The sequence below is a fragment of the Rhinoderma darwinii genome, unplaced genomic scaffold, assembly GCF_050947455.1.
Source record: "Rhinoderma darwinii isolate aRhiDar2 unplaced genomic scaffold, aRhiDar2.hap1 Scaffold_94, whole genome shotgun sequence".
NCBI classification, from domain to species: domain Eukaryota; kingdom Metazoa; phylum Chordata; class Amphibia; order Anura; family Rhinodermatidae; genus Rhinoderma; species Rhinoderma darwinii.
The window spans coordinates 772,323-795,528 of record NW_027464514.1 but is presented as its reverse complement, the minus strand read 5'-3'; the positions used below and the strand labels follow the sequence as shown (position 1 = coordinate 795,528).

Genomic DNA, 23,206 nt, shown 5'->3' with positions numbered 1-23,206 from the left:
CAGGAAAGGCAGGTATAAATAGACAGAGGGCTGGAGCTAGCTACGTCTGGCCAGGCTATGATAGGCTCTCCCACTCCTAAGCCTGCCATCCTGAGTGGTGGAAGATGGAGTCAGTCTCACAGACATAGAAGCAGGTGCAGACTGATTACCTATGGGCGTGGATACAGAAGCTGTGCCTGGCAGATCCTTAACATTTACATTCAGAGTTTGACAGCTGTTGCGCGAATCACACAGTTCGCACGGAAGTGCTTCCGTGCGGAATGCGTGGTTTTCACGCACCCATTGACTTCAATGGGTGCGTGATGCGCGAACAGCGCACAAAGATAGGACATGTCGTGAGTTTTTTTCAGCGGACTCACACTGAGCAAAACTCACAGACTGTCTGCATAGACTAATATAGGTGCGTACGACAGGCGTGAAAAGCACGCGCGGCGCACGCACGTATATCACGCTCGTGTAAACGAGGCCTTTGTGTCACTTTTAACATGAGACATGAGGAAGTGAGGATTGTTCCTGGGAATACTCCTGAAGGGCAGCATATTATAGGTAGAGATCCGCTGGGCTATTATGTTAATGCAGCACAAAAAATATTATAAAAAGAATACACATGTAAAGCTCTAAAATGCTAATCAAAAGTGAACGTCTTCTAGCGTAAATGTGATGCATAAAAAAGTTACACCTTGTCCTGCAAACATAAAACAAGGCCTCAAATAGAAATGTAAACTTTAAAATAAAATAAAAGATTATGGCTAGAAGGCAAAAAAATAAAAATGGCCAAGCATGCTGCAACCTTAATAAGTTCCCAATTGTTCCAGTATAAGCCTACAGTAGTGATTCTGAATTCTATTGCCAACGTGTAAAATGGTATATGATGTGTTTTTTTTTTCTACTAACAGAGTTGCCTCAAAATGTACATTTGTTTATAAGGCATAATGATCTGCTTTCAGTGCTCTACAAATCATGAATTCTTCATGGATATTCATCTATAGCACTCACAGGCTTCTCCCTACAGTTGACATCATAGTCTTCTCCCTTCAGTTGATGACATCACAGCTGATGGAATACTAAGGCATTGTGATGTGTCTTTTTTACAGACAAGCACCTGATGCAGCAGCTCTTATGTGTAGAGCCGTCTTCGTCCCATGAAACCTGTTCAGTTCTCAGACAAGACCACCATTTTCTTCATGCTACAAGATCTTCACATCATAATCACAGGCTCTGCAGGAAAGTTCACCGCAGGGAAACAGGTAAAGACCATTCCAGTTTTGTATGCCAGGGCAGGGGGTCACATTCAGACTTTCTCTAGGCCATTTTACATGTTTCTTACATGTTTCAAGAGTTACAGCAGTTTTCAAAACCATGTCCCCCTTTTCATATCTAATTATTGTATGGCCACTCAAGCGGCTGTAACGTCCTTCCTCCTGAGTGCTGCAGCAGCTTTCAATATACAATAATCTAATGTTGATTTCTTTCCATGAATGCTGCTATAGGTCAGAAACCTCCAGCATTGCCTGGAGGTCATAAGAACTTACGTAACAGCCTGGTGCACCCCTGATTGTAGTTATATGGCTACATGCATGACAAAAAGAAAAATGTAGACTATGGAAGAATACCAAATACAGCATTTTATGGGTAGAGATGCCCTCTAAGGCTGTGTTCACATCAGCGTTGTCTTTCCTTTGAGGGTTTCCATCGGGGAAACCCCTCAATGGAAAGGCAAGCGGAAACCTTAGCTTCTGTTTGCATCACCATTGATCTCAATAGTGACGGAAACGTTTCTAATGGTTTCCGTTTGTCACCGTTGTGACAAGGTTCCGTCGTTGTTTTGACAGAATAAATAGTGCAGTCGACTTCTGAGGGCCTGATACTGAAAGCCGAAGGATTGTCAGAGGCAGTCATAAAAACCCTACAAAAAAGTAGTAAAAATGTCACTAACAGTAAATTTATCGCAACTTACTTCTGCAGGCTTCTGTTTAACAATGGCATATGAAATGACAGTCTTAAAGAGGCTCTGTCACCACATTATAAGTGGCCTATCTTGTACATAATGTGATCGGCGCTGTAATGTAGATTACATCAGTGTTTTTTATTTAGAAAAACTATCATTTTTGACGGAGTTATGACCTATATTAGCTTTATTCGAATGAGTTTCTTAATGACCACCTGGGCGTGTTTTACTTTTTGACTAAGTGGGCGTTGTGAAGAGAAGTGTATGACGCTGACCAATCAGCATCATACACTTCTCCCCATTCATTTACACAGCACTAGCGATATAGCTATATCGCTATGTGCAGCCACATATACAAGCACTAACGTTACTGCAGTGTCCTGACAATGAATATATATTACCTCCAGCCAGGACTTGATGTCTATTCAGAATCCTGACCACTTCTGTAGCGTCTGTGTGAGACTACAGCACAGCACAGCGAGATCTCGCTGTAAATGACAGCTTACAGCGTAATCTCACAAGACAACGCCTGCTATGCTGTAAATTACAGAGAAGTGTCAGGATTCTGAATACACATCGTGTCCTGGCTGGAGATAATGTATATTCATTATCAGAACACTGCAGTAATGTTATAGTGTGTTTATGTGGCTGCACATAGCGATATAGCTATATCGCTATGTGCTGTGTAAATGAATGGGGAGAAGTGTATGACACTGATTGGTCAGCGTTATACACTCCTCTTTACAATGCCCACTTGGTCAAAAAGTAAAACACGCCCAGTTGGTCATCAATAAACTCATTAGCATAAAGCTAAAATAGGTCATAACTCTGTCAAAAATGATCGTATTTCTAAATTAAAAAAACACTGCTGTAATCTACATTACAGTGCCGATCACATCATGTACAATATAGGCCACTTATAATGTGGTGACAGAGCCTCTTTAATAAATTCCCCCATTGTATTCATGTGACCAGCTTTAGGACTTAAAAGTCAATTTTCACAACAAGTGACATTGTTAGTTGTTAAGGTAGGGTAAATGAATTAAGCTAGTCGGATATTATATTTAATGTATTGAAACTTTTTTAGTTGTATATACATGACTTTTTTGTTAGTATATACATGATTAGACATTGTCTTATTTTTTATAATTGTTTCACAACTCAGGAAATATTATAAATTAGATTCTAATTTATAACATTTCCATGTGCTGGTCACTAGAGGGAGCAATTCCCAAAATTGCAGCATTGCAATGTGATAAAGCAACCTCATTGCTTTATGCTGCAAATTTGGTATAGACACACACGCTCTAGTGAGCTCACAGAATCCCCCCTCCCTTGTCCTGGCTTGTGCCAGGAAGAAGGAGGGGGTTGAATGTTCAAACCTCCTACACTATGTGCCGTCATTTTTTGAGCGAATGCACAGTGTAGTAGGCTTACATACAGTGGTAATCACACAGTAAAACACAAACATACACAAACACAACTTACCTGCTCCTGCCGCCGCTCACTTCGCTCCGTCCGCTCGCTCCGCTCCTAGTACTTGCTTCTAATCACATGTCCGGAAGTCACGACCGGAAGTAGTCATCTTACTGTCCGGCCGCGGCTTCCGGTCCACATGAAAATGGCGCTGGATGTCGCTCGGCCGAAGACCTTCCATTTGGACTGTGTGGGAGCGGCGCATGCGCCTTTCCCACACAGACGGCGTACACCATAGTGAATGGAACGGCTCCCGTTCGCATTCTCTATGGGGATGTATGTGCCGTATTCCATCTCTGTATGTGTCGTTAATCGACACATACTGTAATGGCAGGAAGGAGGTGAAGGGAAAGTGAGCCCTAATCTACCCACCGCCCTGTCCCTGCCTACTTGCAACGACCCGCCCTAGGCGACGAGGTACAACTGGGCGGCGGTCCCTACGCTGTCTAAGTGCACAGGAAAACAAACAGGGAACACGCAAGGGAAGGGGCAGTAGCCACGGAACGCCACGGGGAAACGGAGCGGCGAACGAACAGTCAGGACCAGGACGAAGTGAGTACACCCGAGCGGGCACGGAGACAGAAGCAAGCAAGGGGCAAAGCAAAGCAGGTCAAGCAGAACTGCAGCAAGACAGAAGCACGGCAGAAGCAGGCTGGAGCAAGCAGCAGTGGGGCCAGGAATCCAAAAGAATTACAAGCACTGAGGGAGAGAACAGGGCAGGTAACAAAGGACAGGGGGCGGAGCTAACTCCGACAGACCAGGCCGCGATAGGCTCTCCCACTCCTGAGCCTGCCACCCTGGTTGGTGGGAGATGGTGTCAGTCGAACAGGTCTGGCCTCAGGTGTGGATTGATTAATCCCAGGAGTATACCTAGATGAAGTACCTGGCAGATCCCTAACAGTACTCCCCCTTTTATGAGGGGCCACCGGACCCTTACTAAGGGGACCCGGTTTAGTGGGGAAGAGAAGGTGGAACCTCCTGATCAATACCCCAGCGTGAACATCACGGGCAGGTACCCAAGTCCTCTCCTCCGGCCCGTATCCTCTCCAATGGACCAGGTACTGGAGGGAGCCCTGGACCATCCTACTGTCCATAATCTTGGCCACCTCGAATTCCACCCCCTCAGGGGTGAGAACGGGAACAGGAGGTATCCTCGAGGGGGACCAGGACGGGGAGCAGCGTTTAAGGAGGGAGGCATGGAAGACGTCATGTATGCGAAAGGATGGGGGGAGCTCCAGACGGAAGGATACAGGGTTGAGGACTTCAATGATCTTATAAGGTCCAATAAATCGGGGAGCAAACTTCCTGGACGGGACCTTAAGGCGCAAGTTCCTGGACGACAACCAGACCAAATCCCCGACGACAAACCGGGGGTTAGCAGAACGTCTACTATCCGCCTGAATCTTTTGTGCGCTCTGGGACGCCTCTAGGTTCTTCTGAACCTGGGCCCAGACAGTGCACAGTTCCCGATGAACATCCTCTACCTCAGGATTATTGGAACAACCAGGGGAGACGGAGGAGAACCTTGGGTTAAACCCGAAATTACAGAAAAACGGGGAGACCCCTGACGAGTTACTGACCCGGTTATTCAGGGAAAATTCAGCAAGGGGAAGGAATGAGACCCAATCGAATTGACAGTCAGAGATGAAACACCTTAAATATTGTTCCAGGGATTGGTTGGTCCTTTCCGTTTGGCCATTAGTTTCGGGATGGAAGGCGGAGGAGAAGGACAGATCAATCTCCAACTTTTTACAAAAAGCTCTCCAAAATAAGGAAACAAATTGTACCCCTCTGTCAGAAACGATATTGACTGGGGCCCCATGGAGACGCAGGATGTGTTTCACAAACAAAGAAGCTAACGTCTTGGCGTTAGGTAGCTTCTTAAGGGGCACAAAGTGGCACATCTTGCTGAAGCGGTCGACTACCACCCACACCACCGACTTGCCCTGAGATGGAGGCAAATCGGTGATAAAATCCATGGAGATATGGGTCCAAGGTCTCTGGGGAATGGGCAAGGAACGTAGTAGGCCCGCAGGTCGGGACCTAGGGGTTTTGGACCTAGCGCAAACCTCACAAGCGGCGACGTAAGCCCTAACGTCTTTAGGCAACCCAGGCCACCAATAGTTTCTGGTAATGAGGTGTTTGGTGCCCAAGATGCCAGGATGACCAGATAGAGCGGAGTCATGGTTTTCCCTGAGTACCCTCAGCCGGTATTGCAGGGGAACAAACAGTTTGTCCCCAGGGACGTTCCCGGGGGCTGCACCCTGATCAGCCGCGATATCAGAAGCTAAATCAGAATCCGTGGCAGAGACGATTATACCAGGGGGTAAAATACAAGCAGGATCCTTCTCGGAAGGAGGATTGGCCATGAAACTACGTGACAGAGCATCAGCCTTAATATTCTTGGACCCAGCCCTATAGGTAACCAAGAAATTAAATCTGGTAAAGAATAGTGCCCACCGAGCTTGTCTAGGATTAAGCCTCCGGGCCGATTCTAGGAAAACCAGATTCTTGTGATCCGTAAGGACCGTTACCTGGTGTCTGGCCCCCTCCAGGAAGTGCCACCACTCCTCAAAAGCCCATTTAATGGCTAGAAGTTCGCGGTTGCCAATATCATAGTTACTCTCCGTGGGCGAAAACTTCCTAGAGAAGTAAGCACAGGGGCGGAGATGGGTGAGGGAGCTGGTACCCTGGGACAAGACGGCCCCCACTCCCACCTCGGAAGCGTCAACCTCCACAATAAATGGCTCCTCTTGGTTGGGCTGAATCAGCACGGGGGCCGAGATAAAGCACTTCTTGAGAGTCTCAAAGGCCTGGACGGCCTCAGGGGGCCAATGGAGGACATCAGCACCCTTGCGGGTAAGGTCCGTAAGAGGCTTAGCGACGACCGAGAAGTTGGAAATAAATCTCCTGTAATAGTTGGGGAAACCTAAAAAACACTGTAACGCCTTAAGGGAGGCCGGTTGGACCCATTCCGCCACAGCCTGAACCTTGGCAGGGTCCATGCGGAATTCATGAGGAGTGAGGATTTGCACTAAAAATGGTATCTCCTGTACCCCAAAGACACATTTTTCAGTCTTAGCAAACAGATTATTCTCCCGAAGGACCTGGAGCACCTTCCTGACATGCTCCACGTGGGAGGACCAGTCCTTGGAAAACACCAGTATGTCATCAAGGTACACAACAAGAAAATTACCCAGGTACTCTCTCAGGATTTCATTAATAAAATTCTGGAAGACAGCAGGGGCATTACACAACCCAAAGGGCATGACCAGGTATTCGAAATGACCCTCGGGTGTGTTGAACGCAGTTTTCCACTCATCCCCCTCTTTGATGCGGATAAGGTTATATGCCCCCCGTAGATCGAACTTAGAAAACCATTGGGCTCCCTGAACCTGATTAAAAAGATCCGGAATCAAAGGAAGTGGGTACTGGTTCCTTACGGTGACCTTATTCAGGTTACGATAATCAATGCACGGCCTAAGACCACCATCCTTCTTCCCCACAAAGAAGAAGCCAGCACCTACAGGAGAAGTCGAGGGGCGAATGAAACCCTTGGCCAGGCATTCTTGGATATACACCCTCATAGCTTCACGTTCAGGACATGAAAGATTAAATATCCTACCCTTAGGAAGCTTGGCACCAGGCACCAAATCGATAGCGCAATCGTAATCTCTATGGGGGGGCAACACCTCGGAGGCCTCCTTAGAAAACACATCGGCGAAGTCCTGAACAAACTCAGGAAGCGTGTTTACCTCCTCCCGGGGAGAAATAGAGTTATCAGAAAGACATGACATAAGACATTCATTACCCCATTTGGTGAGATCCCCAGTATTCCAATCAAACGTGGGATTATGCAACTGCAACCAGGGAAGGCCTAAAACCAGATCAGACGATAATCCCTGCATCACCAGTACAGAGCACTGCTCCACATGCATGGAGCCAACCAGGAGTTCAAAAACAGGAGTATGCTGAGTAAAATAACCATTAGCAAGGGGAGTTGAGTCGATTCCTACTACAGGGATAGGATAAGGTAAATCAATACAAGGCATCTTTAGAGACATAGCAAATTCCACAGACATGATATTAGCAGATGAGCCAGAATCCACGAAAGCACTGCCCGTGGCAGACCGGCCAGCAAACGAGACCTGAAAGGGAAGCAAAATTTTATTGCGTTTCACATTAACGGGAAATACCTGTGCGCCCAAGTGACCTCCCCGATGATCACTTAGGCGCGGAAGTTTTCCGGCTTCTTATTCTTGCGCCTGGGACAGGTGTTCAGTAGATGCTTGTCGTCCCCACAGTAGAAGCAGAGACCATTCATTCTGCGAAACTCCCTACGTTGTCGAGGGGACATGGAGGCCCCGAGTTGCATAGGTACCTCCGAGTCCTCCGTGGAGGGGCAAGGAGACGGGACCTCGGGGGGGATCGCAGAAAAGTCAGAGGGGAGCACACTGAAGCGTTCTAGCTGACGTTCCCTGAGACGTCGGTCAAGTCGTACTGCTAGGGCCATAACCTGGTCAAGGGAGTCAGATGAGGGGTAGCTAACCAGCAGATCCTTCAGGGCGTCAGATAATCCTAACCTAAACTGGCACCTTAGGGCCGGATCGTTCCACTGAGAAGCTACGCACCACTTCCTAAAATCAGAACAGTATTCCTCAACCGGTCTCCTACCCTGACGTAAGGTCACCAGCTGACTCTCGGCTAAAGCAGTCCTGTCAGTCTCGTCGTAAATGAGTCCGAGGGCAGAGAAAAAACGATCAACAGAGGAAAGTTCAGGGGCGTCAGGAGCCAAGGAGAAGGCCCACTCTTGGGGCCCTTCCTGGAGTCGGGATATGATGATACCCACACGCTGGTTCTCGGAACCTGAGGAGTGGGGCTTTAGGCGGAAATACAGTCTGCAACTCTCCCGTAAGGAGAGAAACGTCTTACGGTCCCCTGAGAACCGGTCAGGTAACTTGAGGTCGGGTTCTAGAGGTGAGGTGAGGGGTACTACTAAAGCAGCGTCACCCTGATTGACCCTTTGGGCCAGGGCCTGGACCTGTAGGGAGAGGCCCTGCATCTGCTGGGTCAGGGTCTCAAGGGGGTCCATGATAGCGTCAGCGTAGGAGAAATGGTAGACTAGGTAAGGGCTTGTAATTATGTAATGGCAGGAAGGAGGTGAAGGGAAAGTGAGCCCTAATCTACCCACCGCCCTGTCCCTGCCTACTTGCAACGACCCGCCCTAGGCGACGAGGTACAACTGGGCGGCGGTCCCTACGCTGTCTAAGTGCACAGGAAAACAAACAGGAAACACGCAAGGGAAGGGGCAGTAGCCACGGAACGCCACGGGGAAACGGAGCGGCGAACGAACAGTCAGGACCAGGACGAAGTGAGTACACCCGAGCGGGCACGGAGACAGAAGCAAGCCAGGGGCAAAGCAAAGCAGGTCAAGCAGAACTGCAGCAAGGCAGAAGCACGGCAGAAGCAGGCTGGAGCAAGCAGCAGTGGGGCCAGGAATCCAAAAGAATTACAAGCACTGAGGGAGAGAACAGGGCAGGTAATAAAGGACAGGGGGCGGAGCTAACTCCGACAGACCAGGCCGCGATAGGCTCTCCCACTCCTGAGCCTGCCACCCTGGTTGGTGGGAGATGGTGTCAGTCGAACAGGTCTGGCCTCAGGTGTGGATTGATTAATCCCAGGAGTATACCTAGATGAAGTACCTGGCAGATCCCTAACACATACAGAGATGAAAAAAAAAATGGCAGCCCCCATAGTGAAGTAAAAGTTAGAAAAAATAAAAAAGTAAAACACAAACACACAAATAAATAAAATGTATTTTAATAACACACTAAAATCAAATTTATATATAATAATTTTTTTTTCGCGACACCCGTTCTACTTAAGTGTTTAGACAGTGAATAGACATTCCACGGGATGTCTATTCGCAATCTCTGCACTTCGTTACTATGTCTGTGGTAGTTACAGCAGAGGAAGCGTGATACAACGAGATCACGCTTCCTCTGCTGTAACTACCATAGAAACAGTAACGAAGTGCAGAGATTGTGAATAGACATCCCGTGGAATGTCTATTAAATGTCTAAGCACTTCAGTATTGTTAATGTGTTAGTATAAGACAGCACATAAGGATCTAGCAGGATCCCTATGCGCTGAGTAAATGAATGGAGAGGAGTGCATAAGGCTGATTGGTCAGCGTCATACACTCCCCTGTACAACGCCCACTTGGTCTAAAGTAAAAATACACCCACTTGGGCATTAAGCAACTCATTAGCATAAATCTAAAATCGCTAATAAAGTGGTAAAAATAGATAGTTTTTTTTAAATAAACCTACATTAAAGCGCCGATCTCCTTATGTAGGAGATACGGCACTTATAATGTGGTGACAGAGCCTCTTTAAATGATAAGCAAATTGTTTCTTTTTTTTTTCTACCTAAATTGGCAGAAAACACACCTATTTTGGAGATATAAAAGACAGCTAGAAGGGAAATGGAGGAGGCCGGTGTTTTTTTAATTATTTTTTTTCCTAGGTGTCTTTTATTTCATTTGCTAACGATTTAGGCAAAGTAGCTCAAAAGTAAATGTCTTTATAATACATGATATTGTAAAGTAATGTAATGGGAAATTTTGGCGCATGCCCGTTTTGAGTAAAAATTTTAGCTTTTTGAGACATTATGCTGTTTTCGCATCTTTTCAGCTAGTAAGTCGGGACCAGCGGGAGAGCAGATCTCCTGCATGACATATTTAATTTACACCTGCGGATATTATAGCTGACATCTATGCTAACTGGTGTAGATGTCAGTTTGTGCAGCACTGACAACCCAAGTTGCGCCATATTTATTCAGAGCTGTGGGCTTCTTGGAGTATGTTCACATTCAATTTTTTTCTTTTCTTCAGAGGTATGCGTTGGGAGAAGTCTCTACGTATACCTCCAACGGAAGGCTGTATAGGCATAGAGTGGGATATATCACCTGAACTCCCCGGGCACAGTGTTACTTTAAGCACTAGGCTCGGAAAGCCCCTGACGTTAGCAACGCTCTGACTGGTGATTCTGCTCCTAGGGAAGCCCCTGACAACACTGTCCATAAATGGACACTGACGTTAGGAGCTTTAAGATGCCAAAATCCTAGGCCAGAACACTGGCATTGCACTGGCTGGGGATTCCACTCCTGGAGGGAGCCCCTGACGTCACTGTCCATATATGGATTCTGCTCCTGGAGGATCCCTTGATGTTACTGTCTGTACATAGACAATTACATTAGGGGCTTTGTAATGTGAGAATTCCAAGTCGGAGCGTTGGCAGCGCTGTGGCCGGGAATTACGCTTGTAGAGAAAGCCTCTCACTTTACTGTGCATATATGGCTTTAAATATCCATATTTGGCTTTAAACTCTGGAGTCCCCGGCCAGAGCATCGCAAGCACTCACTGGCCGGGAACTCCTGACTTGGGAAAGCCCTTGATGTCACTTTCACTATATGGACAGTGATGTTAGGAGTTTAAAAACCCAGGAATCCATGGCCAGAGCGTCGGCAATGCTCTGGTTAGTGATTACTCTCCTGGAAGGAGCCCCTGATGTCTGTCAATTGTTATGGTAGTAGTCGGATATGATCTTTAATAAATGTAAACCATTTTTTTAAGCTTTAAGAACAAGGTTTGACAATGATAAGTTCTACCCATGTGTATCTAATGCTGATATGTATCCATGCTCCTTACTCATTTTAATATTGTGTGATTGAACTTGGTAACTTGCTATGCTTGGCTGACTGTACTGTATGATCAGAAGTAGTAACTAGATGTTTAAGAATCAGATTCAGATAAGATTTAGTAATGATACTTAGTTCAACAGATAGAGAGGTCCTATAGGGGAGGACCAAGTCAATGTGAGCTTGAAACTCTGAACAAATAAATACCAAGTCAGGCAGAGTAAAAAGTAAATTTAGATTAAAAAGTTACTATTAAAATACAAACCACACAGCTCTTCAAGGTAGAGTTTGAGAAGCTGCATAATATACCCTCCTGCTACTTTGCCTAAATGGTGAGCAAATAGAAATTTTTCTACCTAAAATGGCAGAAAACACACCATTTTGGAGATGGAAAGGACGGCTAGAGGGGAAATGGAGGAGGCCGTAGTTTTTTAATTACATTTTTTTCCTTGTTTTTTTTTTTTTTCCATTTGCTAACGATTTAGTCAAAGTAGCTCAAAAGTAAATGTCTTTATAATACATGATATTGTAAAGTAATGTAATGGGAAATTTTGGCGCATGCCCGTTTTGAGTAAAAATGTTAGCTTTTTGAGACATTATGCTGTTTTCGCGTCTTTTCAGCTAGTAAGTCGGGACCAGCGGGAGAGCAGATCTCCTGCATGACATATTTAGTTTACACCTGCAGATATTATAGCTGACATCTATGCTAACTGGTGTAGATGTCAGTTTGTGCAGCACTGACAACCCAAGTTGCGCCATATTTATTCAGAGCTGTGGGCTTCTTGGAGTATGTTCACATTCAATTTTTTATTTTCGTCAGAGGTATGCGTTGGGAGAAGTCTCTACGTATACCTCCAACGGAAGGCTGTATAGGCATAGAGTGGGATATATCACCTGAACTCTCCGGGCACAGCGTTACTTTAAGCACTAGGCTCGGAAAGCCCCTGACGTTAGCAACGCTCTGACTGGGGATTCTGCTCCTAGGGAAGCCCCTGAAAACACTGTCCATAAATGAACACTGATGTTAGGAGGTTTAAGATGCCAAAATCCTAGGCCAGAACACTGGCATTGCACTGGCTGGGGATTCCACTCCTGGAGGGAGCCCCTGACGTCACTGTCCATATATGGATTCTGCTCCTGGAGGATCCCTTGATGTTACTGTCTGTACATAGACAGTGACATTAGGGGCTTTGTAATGTGAGAATTCCAAGTCGGAGCGTTGGCAGCGCTGTGGCCGGGAATTACGCTTGTAGAGAAAGCCTCTCACTTTACTGTGCATATATGGCTTTAAATATCCATATTTGGCTTTAAACTCTGGAGTCCCCGGCCAGAGCATCGCAAGCACTCACTGGCCGGGAACTCCTGACTTGGGAAAGCCCTTGATGTCACTTTCACTATATGGACAGTGATGTTAGGAGTTTAAAAACCCAGGAATCCATGGCCAGAGCGTCGGCAATGCTCTGGTTAGTGATTACTCTCCTGGAAGGAGATCCTGATGTCTGTCAATTGTTATGGTAGTAGTCGTATATGATCTTTAATAAATTTAAACCATTTTTTTAAGCTTTAAGAACAAGGTTTGACAACGATAAGTTCTACCCATGTGTATCTAATGCTGATATGTATCCATGCTCCTTACTCATTTTAATATTGTGTGATTGAACTTGGTAACTTGGTATGCTTGGCTGACTGTACTGTATGATCAGAAGTAGTAACTAGATGTTTAGGAATCAGATTCAGATAAGTTTTAGTAATGATACTTAGTTCAACAGATAGAGAGGTCCTATAGGGGAGGACCAAGTCAATGTGAGCTTGAAACTCTGAACAAATAAATACCAAGTCAGGCAGAGTAAAAAGTAAATTTAGATTAAAAAGTTACTATTAAAATACAAACCACACAGCTCTTCAAGGTAGAGTTTGAGAAGCTGCATAATATACCCTCCTGCTACTTTGCCTAAATGGTGAGCATATAGAAATTTTTCTACTTAAAATGGCAGAAAACACACCATTTTGGAGATGGAAATGACGGCTAGAGGGGAAATGGAGGAGGCCGTAGTTTTTTAATTACATTTTTTTCCTTGGTGTTTTTTTTTTTCCATTTGCTAACGATTTAGTCAAAGTAGCTCAAAAGTAAATGTCTTTATAATACATTATATTGTAAAGTAATGTAATGGGAAATTTTGGCGCATTCCCGTTTTGAGTAAAAATTTTAGCTTTTTGAGACATTATGCTGTTTTCACGTCTTTTCAGCTAGTAAGTCGGGACCAGCGGGAGAGCAGAGCTCCTGCATGACATATTTAATTTACACCTGCGGATATTATAGCTGACATCTATGCTAACTGGTGTAGATGTCAGTTTGTGCAGCACTGACAACCCAAGTTGCGCCATATTTATTCAGAGCTGTGGGCTTCTTGGAGTATGTTCACATTCAATTTTTTTATTTTCGTCAGAGGTATGCGTTGGGAGAAGTCTCTACGTATACCTCCAACGGAAGGCTGTATAGGCATAGAGTGGGATATATCACCTGAACTCCCCGGGCACAGCGTTACTTTAAGCACTAGGCTCGGAAAGCCCCTGACATTAGCAACGCTCTGACTGGGGATTCTGCTCCTAGGGAAGCCCCTGACAACACTGTCCATAAATGGACACTGATGTTAGGAGCTTTAAGATGCCAAAATCCTAGGCCAGAACACTGGCATTGCACTGGCTGGGGATTCCACTCCTGGAGGGAGCCCCTGACGTCACTGTCCATATATGGATTCTGCTCCTGGAGGATCCCTTGATGTTACTGTCTGTACATAGACAATGACATTAGGGGCTTTGTAATGTGAGAATTCCAAGTCGGAGCGTTGGCAGCGCTGTGGCCGGGAATTACGCTTGTAGAGAAAGCCTCTCACTTTACTGTGCATATATGGCTTTAAATATCCATATTTGGCTTTAAACTCTGGAGTTTCCGGCCAGAGCATCGCAAGCACTCACTGGCCGGGAACTCCTGACTTGGGAAAGCCCTTGATGTCACTTTCACTATATGGACAGTGATGTTAGGAGTTTAAAAACCCAGGAATCCATGGCCAGAGCGTCGGCAATGCTCTGGTTAGTAATTACTCTCCTGGAAGGAGCCCCTGATGTCTGTCAATTGTTATGGTAGTAGTCGGATATGATCTTTAATAAATTTAAACCATTTTTTTAAGCTTTAAGAACAAGGTTTGACAATGATAAGTTCTACCCATGTGTATCTAATGCTGATATGTATCCATGCTCCTTACTCATTTTAATATTGTGTGATTGAACTTGGTAACCTGCTATGCTTGGCTGACTGTACTGTATGATCAGAAGTAGTAACTAGATGTTTAAGAATCAGATTCAGATAAGATTTAGTAATGATACTTAGTTCAACAGATAGAGAGGTCCTATAGGGGAGGACCAAGTCAATGTGAGCTTGAAACTCTGAACAAATAAATACCAAGTCAGGCAGAGTAAAAAGTAAATTTAGATTAAAAAGTTACTATTAAAATACAAACCACACAGCTCTTCAAGGTAGAGTTTGAGAAGCTGCATAATATACCCTCCTGCTACTTTGCCTAAATGGTGAGCAAATAGAAATTTTTCTACCTAAAATGGCAGAAAACACACCATTTTGGAGATGGAAAGGACGGCTAGAGGGGAAATGGAGGAGGCCGTAGTTTTTTAATTACATTTTTTTCCTTGTTTTTTTTTTTTTTCCATTTGCTAACGATTTAGTCAAAGTAGCTCAAAAGTAAATGTCTTTATAATACATGATATTGTAAAGTAATGTAATGGGAAATTTTGGCGCATGCCCGTTTTGAGTAAAAATGTTAGCTTTTTGAGACATTATGCTGTTTTCGCGTCTTTTCAGCTAGTAAGTTGGGACCAGCGGGAGAGCAGATCTCCTGCATGACATATTTAGTTTACACCTGCAGATATTATAGCTGACATCTATGCTAACTGGTGTAGATGTCAGTTTGTGCAGCACTGACAACCCAAGTTGCGCCATATTTATTCAGAGCTGTGGGCTTCTTGGAGTATGTTCACATTCAATTTTTTCTTTTCGTCAGAGGTATGCGTTGGGAGAAGTCTCTACGTATACCTCCAATGGAAGGCTGTATAGGCATAGAGTGGGATATATCACCTGAACTCTCCGGGCACAGCGTTACTTTAAGCACTAGGCTCGGAAAGCCCCTGACGTTAGCAACGCTCTGACTGGGGATTCTGCTCCTAGGGAAGCCCCTGACAACACTGTCCATAAATGAACACTGATGTTAGGAGCTTTAAGGTGCCAAAATCCTAGGCCAGAACACTGGCATTGCACTGGCTGGGGATTCCACTCCTGGAGGGAGCCCCTGACGTCACTGTCCATATATGGATTCTGCTCCTGGAGGATCCCTTGATGTTACTGTCTGTACATAGACAGTGACATTAGGGGCTTTGTAATGTGAGAATTCCAAGTCGGAGCGTTGGCAGCGCTGTGGCCGGGAATTACGCTTGTAGAGAAAGCCTCTCACTTTACTGTGCATATATGGCTTTAAATATCCATATTTGGCTTTAAACTCTGGAGTCCCCGGCCAGAGCATCGCAAGCACTCACTGGCCGGGAACTCCTGACTTGGGAAAGCCCTTGATGTCACTTTCATTATATGGACAGTGATGTTAGGAGTTTAAAAACCCAGGAATCCATGGCCAGAGCGTCGGCAATGCTCTGGTTAGTGATTACTCTCCTGGAAGGAGCCCCTGATGTCTGTCAATTGTTATGGTAGTAGTCGGATATGATCTTTAATAAATTTAAACCATTTTTTTAAGCTTTAAGAACAAGGTTTGACAACGATAAGTTCTACCCATGTGTATCTAATGCTGATATGTATCCATGCTCCTTACTCATTTTAATATTGTGTGATTGAACTTGGTAACTTGGTATGCTTGGCTGACTGTACTGTATGATCAGAAGTAGTAACTAGATGTTTAGGAATCAGATTCAGATAAGTTTTAGTAATGATACTTAGTTCAACAGATAGAGAGGTCCTATAGGGGAGGACCAAGTCAATGTGAGCTTGAAACTCTGAACAAATAAATACCAAGTCAGGCAGAGTAAAAAGTAAATTTAGATTAAAAGTTACTATTAAAATACAAACCACACAGCTCTTCAAGGTAGAGTTTGAGAAGCTGCATAATATACCCTCCTGGTACTTTGCCTAAATGGTGAGCATATAGAAATTTTTCTACTTAAAATGGCAGAAAACACACCATTTTGGAGATGGAAAGGACGGCTAGAGGGGAAATGGAGGAGGCCGTAGTTTTTTAATTACATTTTTTTCCTTGTTTTTTTTTTTTTTCCATTTGCTAACGATTTAGTCAAAGTAGCTCAAAAGTAAATGTCTTTATAATACATGATATTGTAAAGTAATGTAATGGGAAATTTTGGCGCATGCCCGTTTTGAGTAAAAATGTTAGCTTTTTGAGACATTATGCTGTTTTCGCGTCTTTTCAGCTAGTAAGTCGGGACCAGCGGGAGAGCAGATCTCCTGCATGACATATTTAGTTTACACCTGCAGATATTATAGCTGACAGCTATGCTAACTGGTGTAGATGTCAGTTTGTGCAGCACTGACAACCCAAGTTGCGCCATATTTATTCAGAGCTGTGGGCTTCTTGGAGTATGTTCACATTCAATTTTTTCTTTTCGTCAGAGGTATGCGTTGGGAGAAGTCTCTACGTATACCTCCAACGGAAGGCTGTATAGGCATAGAGTGTGATATATCACCTGAACTCCCCGGGCACAGCGTTACTTTAAGCACTAGGCTCGGAAAGCCCCTGACGTTAGCAACGCTCTGACTGGGGATTCTGCTCCTAGGGAAGCCCCTGACAACACTGTCCATAAATGGACACTGACGTTAGGAGCTTTAAGATGCCAAAATCCTAGGCCAGAACACTGGCATTGCACTGGCTGGGGATTCCACTCCTGGAGGGAGCCCCTGACGTCACTGTCCATATATGGATTCTGCTCCTGGAGGATCCCTTGATGTTACTGTCTGTACATAGACAGTGACATTAGGGGCTTTGTAATGTGAGAATTCCAAGTCGGAGCATTGGCAGCGCTGTGGCCGGGAATTACGCTTGTAGAGAAAGCCTCTCACTTTACTGTGCATATATGGCTTTAAATATCCATATTTGGCTTTAAACTCTGGAGTCCCCGGCCAGAGCATCGCAAGCACTCACTGGCCGGGAACTCCTGACTTGGGAAAGCCCTTGATGTCACTTTCACTATATGGACACTGATGTTAGGAGTTTAAAAACCCAGGAATCCATGGCCAGAGCGTCGGCAATGCTCTGGTTAGTGATTACTCTCCTGGAAGGAGCCCCTGATGTCTGTCAATTGTTATGGTAGTAGTCGGATATGATCTTTAATAAATCTAAACCATTTTTATAAGCTTTAAGAACAAGGTTTGACAATGATAAGTTCTACCCATGTGTATCTAATGCTGATATGTATCCATGCTCCTTACTCATTTTAATATTGTGTGATTGAACTTGGTAACTTGGTATGCTTGGCTGACTGTACTGTATGATCAGAAGTAGTAACTAGATGTTTAACCCCTTCCCTCTTTAGCCACTTTTGACCTTCCTGACAGAGCCTCATTTTTCAAATCTGACATGTGTCACTTTATGTGGTAATAACTCCGGAATGCTTTCACCTATCCAAGCGATTCTGAGATTGTTTTCTCGTGACACATTGGACTTTATGTTACTGGCAAAATTTGCTCGATATGTTCAGTATTTAATTGTGAAAAACACCAAAATGTAGCGAAAAATTGCAAAAATTAGCATTTTTCTCAATTTAAATGTATCTGCTTGTAAGACAGGCAGTTATACCACCCAAAATTGTTGCTAATTAACATCCCCCATATGTCTACTTTAGATTGGCATTGTTTTTTGAACATCCTTTTATTTTTCTATGACCTCACAAGGCTTAGAACTTTAGCAGCAATTTCTCACATTTTCAAGAAAATTTCAAAAGGCCATTTTTACAGGGGCCAGTTCAGTTGTGAAGTGGCTTTGAGGGCCTTATATATTAGAAACCCCCAAAAAGTCACCCCATTTTAAAAACTTCACCCCTCAAAGTATTCAAAACAGCATTTAGAAAATGTCTTAACCCTTTACACATATCACAGGAATTAAAGCAATGTAGAGGTGAATTTTACAAATTTCATATTTTTTTGCAGAAATAAATTTTTAGTACAATTTTTTTTATAACACAGAAGGTTTTACCAGAGAAATGCAACTCAATATTTGTTGCCCAGTTTCTGCAGTTTTAGGAAATATCCCACATGTGGCCGTAGCGTGCTACTGGACTGAAGCACCGGCCTCAGAAGCAAAGGAGCACCTGGTGGATTTTGGGGCCTTATTTTTGTTAGAATAAATTTTAGGCACCATGTCAGGTTTGAAGGGCTCTTGCGGTGCCAAAACAGTCAAAATCCCCCAAAAGTGACCCCATCTGGGAAACTACACACCTCAAGGAAATTATCTAGGGGTACAGTGAGCATTTTGACCGCACAGCTTTTTTACAGAAATTATTAGAAGTAGGCCGTGAAAATTAAAATCAACATTTCTTCAAAGAAAATGTAGGTTTAGCGATTTTTTTTCTCATTTTCACAAAGACTAAAGGAGAAAAAGCACCGTAAAATTTGTAAAGCAATTTCTCCCGAGTAAAACAATACCCCACATGTGGTAATAACCGGTTGTTTGGAGACACGGCGAGGCTGAGAAGGGAAAGAGCGCTATTTGGCTTTTGGAGCTCAAGTTTAGCAGGAATGGTTTGTGGAGGCCATGTCACATTTACAAAGCCCCTGAGGGGACAAAACAGTGGAAACCCCCCACAAGTGACCCCATTTCGGAAACTACGCCCATTGAGGAAATTATCTAGGGGTATAGTGAGCGTTTTGACCCAACAGGTTTTTTGCATAAATTATTGGAAATAGGCCCTGAAAATGACAATCTAAATTTTTTCAAAGAAAATTTAGGTTTAGCTAATTTTTTCTCATTTCCACAAGGACTGAAGGAGAAAAAGCACCATAAAATTTGTAAACCAATCTCTCCCGAGTAAAACAATGCCCCACATGTGGTAATAAACGGTTGTTTGGAGACACGGCAGGGCTGAGAAGGGAAAGAGCGCTATTTGGCTTTTGGAGCTCAAGTTTAGCAGGAATGGTTTGCGGAGGCCATGTCATATTTACAAAGTCCCTGAGGAGACAAAACAGTGGAAACCCCCAACAAGTGACCCCATTTTGGAGACTACACCCATTGAGGAAATTATCTAGGGGTATAGTGAGCTCTTTGACCCCACAGGTTTTTTGCAGAAATTATTGGAAGTAGGCCCTGAAAATAAAAATCAACATTTTTTCAAAGAAAATGTAGGTTTAGCTTATTTTTACTCATTTCCACAAGGACTGAAGGAGAAAAAGCACCACAAAATTTGTAAAGCAATTTCTCCCGAGTAAAACAATGCCCCACATGTGGTAATAAACGGCTGTTTGGAGACACGGCTTGGCTTAGAAGGGAAAGAGCGCTATTTGGCTTTTGGAGATCACATTGAGCAGGAATGGTTTGCGGCGGCCATGTCACATTTGCAAAGCCCCTGAGGGGAAAAAACAATTAAAACGCCCAAAAAGTGACACCATTTAGGAAACGACACCTCTTGAGGAATTCATCTAGGGGCGTAGTGAGCATTTTGACCCCACAGATGTTTCATAGATTTTATTAGAATTGGGCAGTGAAAATAAAAACAATCCTTTTTCTTCAATAAGACGTAGCTTTAGCGCAAATTTTTTCATTTTCGCAAAAATAAAGGAAAAAAAGAACCCAACATTTGTAAAGCAATTTCTACCGAGTACGGCAATACCCCATATGTGGTCATAAACTGCTGTTTGGGCACACGGCAGGGCTCAGAAGGGAAGGAGCGCCATTTGGAGTGCAGATGTTTCTGGATTGGTTTCTGGGCGCCTGTGGGCCCAAAACAGTGGAAACTCCCCAGAAGTGACCCCATTTTGGAAACTACACCCCTCAATGCATTTACCTACGGGTGTAGTGAGCATGTTAACCCTGCAGGTGTTTTGTAGAAATTAGTGTGAACTCGATGTTGCAGAGTGAAAATGGGATTTTTTCCACAGATATGTGGACAATATGTGGTGCCCAGCTTGTGCCACCATAACGAGACAGCTCTCTAATTATTATGCTGTGTTTCCTGGTTTTAGAAACACCCTACATGTGGCCCTAATCTCTTGCCTGGACAGTCGACCAGGCTCAGGAGTGAAAGGGTACCATGTAAAATTGAGGCCTAATTTGGCGATTTACAAAGTATTGGTTCACAACTGCAGAGGCTCAGATGTGAAATAATAAAAATAAACCCCTGGGAAGTGACCCCATTATGGAAACTGCACCCCTCAAGGCATTTATTAAGGGGTGTAGTGAGCATTTTCACCCCACAGATCTTTTCCATAAATGAATGTGCTGTGGATGGTGCAAATTAAAAATTTATATTTTTCCCTAGATATGCCATTCAGTGGCAAATATGTCGTGCCCAGCTTATGCCACTGGAGACACACACCCCAAAAATTGCTAAAAGGGTTCTCCCGGGTATGACGGTGCCATATATGTTGAAGGAAACTGCTGTTTGGGCACGCTGTAGGGTTCAGATGGGAGGAAATGCCATTTGGCTTTTGGAGCGTGGATTTTGCTTGGTAGTAGTTTTGTTTGGAGTCTTACTGGTGTTTCCGTTTATAATGTAGGGCATATGTAAGCCGGGCGGAGTATATAAGGGGCATAGTCAGGTGGTATAATAACGGGGTAAAAAAAAACAATAAAATAATCCATAGATGTTTGTTACGCTGTGAAGCAATCCTTTCCGCACCGGCCGGTGTCGCACTGATAAATGGTGTCATTTCTTATCCCCCTTTTGGTCCACACTCGGCACCTTTGTAGTTTGGGGAATTTTGCTGGGAAAGTGTTGTCCTGGTATAATACGGGCACCCTCGCTTCCAGCGGATATGTTTGGGCTCTCCCCTTCCTGGTTCCCTAATTTTAGGTCCTTGAAAAATCGCCTCTTCAAACAGAAGAAATGTTCCCCTCGGGCACAACTGCATATTTTTTTATTTCCTGACTTATTGGAGCCATAACTAATTTTATTTTTCATAGACGTAGCGGTATGAGGGCTGGTTTGTTGCGGGACGAGCTGTAGTTATTATTGGTACCATTTTGGGGTACATGTGACTTTTTGATCACCTTTTATCCTATTTTTTGGGATGCCAGGTAAACAAAAAAATGCAATTCTGGCACAGCTTTTTTCGTTTTTTTTTTATACAGCGTTCACCATGCATTATAAATTACATGTTAACTTTATTCTGCGGGTCAGTACGATTCCGGTGATACCTCATTTATAGCACTTTTTCATGTTTTACAACTTTTTGCACAATAAAATTACTTTTGTAAAAAGAATGTATTTTTTCTGTCGCCAAGTTGTGAGAACCATAACTTTTTAATTTTTTTGTCGACGGAGGTGTATGAGGGCTTGTTTTTTGCGGGACGAGCTATAGTTTTTATAGGTACCATTTTTGGATACGTGCGACTTTTTGATCACTTTTTATTCTAATATTTGTAGGGCAAAGTGACCAAAAAACAGAAACTCTGGTAACGTTTTTTTACGGTTTTTTTTACGCTGTTCACCGCGTGCAATAAATAATATAATATTTTGATACCTCCGGTCGTTACGGTCGTGGCGATACCAAATACATATGGTTTATTATTATTTTTCAATAATAAAGGACTTGATAAGAGTAAAAGGGGGATTGTGTTTTATTTGATTACTTGAAACTTTTATTGTTTTCAAACTTTTATTTTGTGCACTTTTTTTTACACTTTTTTATACTTTTTTTACACTTTTTCTCAAGTCCCACTAGGGGACTTGAAGTTCCAACGGTCAGATTTTTTTTTTTCTAATACATTGCACTACCTATGTAGTGCAATGTATTAGATCTGTCAGTCATTCACTGACAGCAAGCCGATTAGGCTTCGCCTCCCGGCGGGGCCTAAATCGGCTTCCGTAATGGCAGAGCAGGAGACCATTGTGTCTCCTGTTGCCATAACAGCAGTCGCCAGTCCCGATTGCCTGTCAGGGCTGGCGATCTGCTAGTAACCGCTACGATGCAGCAATCGCTTTCGATTGCTGCATCGAAGGGGTTAATGGCAGGGATCGGAGCTAGCTCCGGTTCCTGCCGTTACAGGTGGATGTCAGCTGTACAGTACAGCTGACTTCCACCGCTGATGACGCCGGATCAGCTCCTGACCCGGCGCCATCTTGCCGACAGCTACGGAAGCCGATCAGGCTCCGCCGCCGGGCGGATCTTGACCGGCTTCGGTGCTAGGCAGACCGGGAGGCCAGTATTAGGCCTCCGGTTGCCATTGCAGCCACCGGAACCCCGGCAATTTCATTACTGGGGTTCCGATGAGCTGAAAACACCTTAAGTGCAGCGATCGCGTTTGAGCGCTGCATTTAAGGGGTTAATGGCGGGGATCGAAGCTAATTTCGGTCCCCGCCGTTACAGCCGGATGTCAGCTGTAAGATACAGCTGAGATCCGGTGATGATGGGACCGGCTCAGCTTCTGAGCCGGTCCCAAACATTTGGCGTACATGTACGGCAAGATGCGGGAATTCAGTACTTTCCATGACGTACATGTACGGCAAATGTCGGGAAGGGGTTAAGAATCAGATTCAGATAAGTTTTAGTAATGATACTTAGTTCAACAGATAGGGAGGTCCTATAGGGGAGGACCAAGTCAATGTGAGCTTGAAACTCTGAACAAATAAATACCAAGTCAGGCAGAGTAAAAAGTAAATTTAGATTAAAAAGTTACTATTAAAATACAAACCACACAGCTCTTCAAGGTAGAGTTTGAGAAGCTGCATAATATACCCTCCTGCTACTTTGCCTAAATGGTGAGCAAATATAAATTTTTCTACCTAAATTGGCAGAAAACACACCATTTTGGAGATGGAAAGGACGGCTAGAGGGGAAATGGA

At 44.1% G+C, this 23,206-nt stretch overlaps 1 long non-coding RNA gene across 1 annotated transcript in view; it reads left to right on the top strand.

The window, feature by feature from the left end:
• The first annotated feature begins 1,096 nt into the window (after positions 1-1,096).
• Positions 1,097-23,206, top strand: part of LOC142733344 (uncharacterized) — a 176,607-nt gene continuing 154,497 nt past the window's right edge. Inside the window, exon 1 of the long non-coding RNA XR_012880019.1 lies at positions 1,097-1,247. This is a non-coding gene — a long non-coding RNA (uncharacterized LOC142733344). The remainder of the gene's footprint in view (positions 1,248-23,206) is intronic.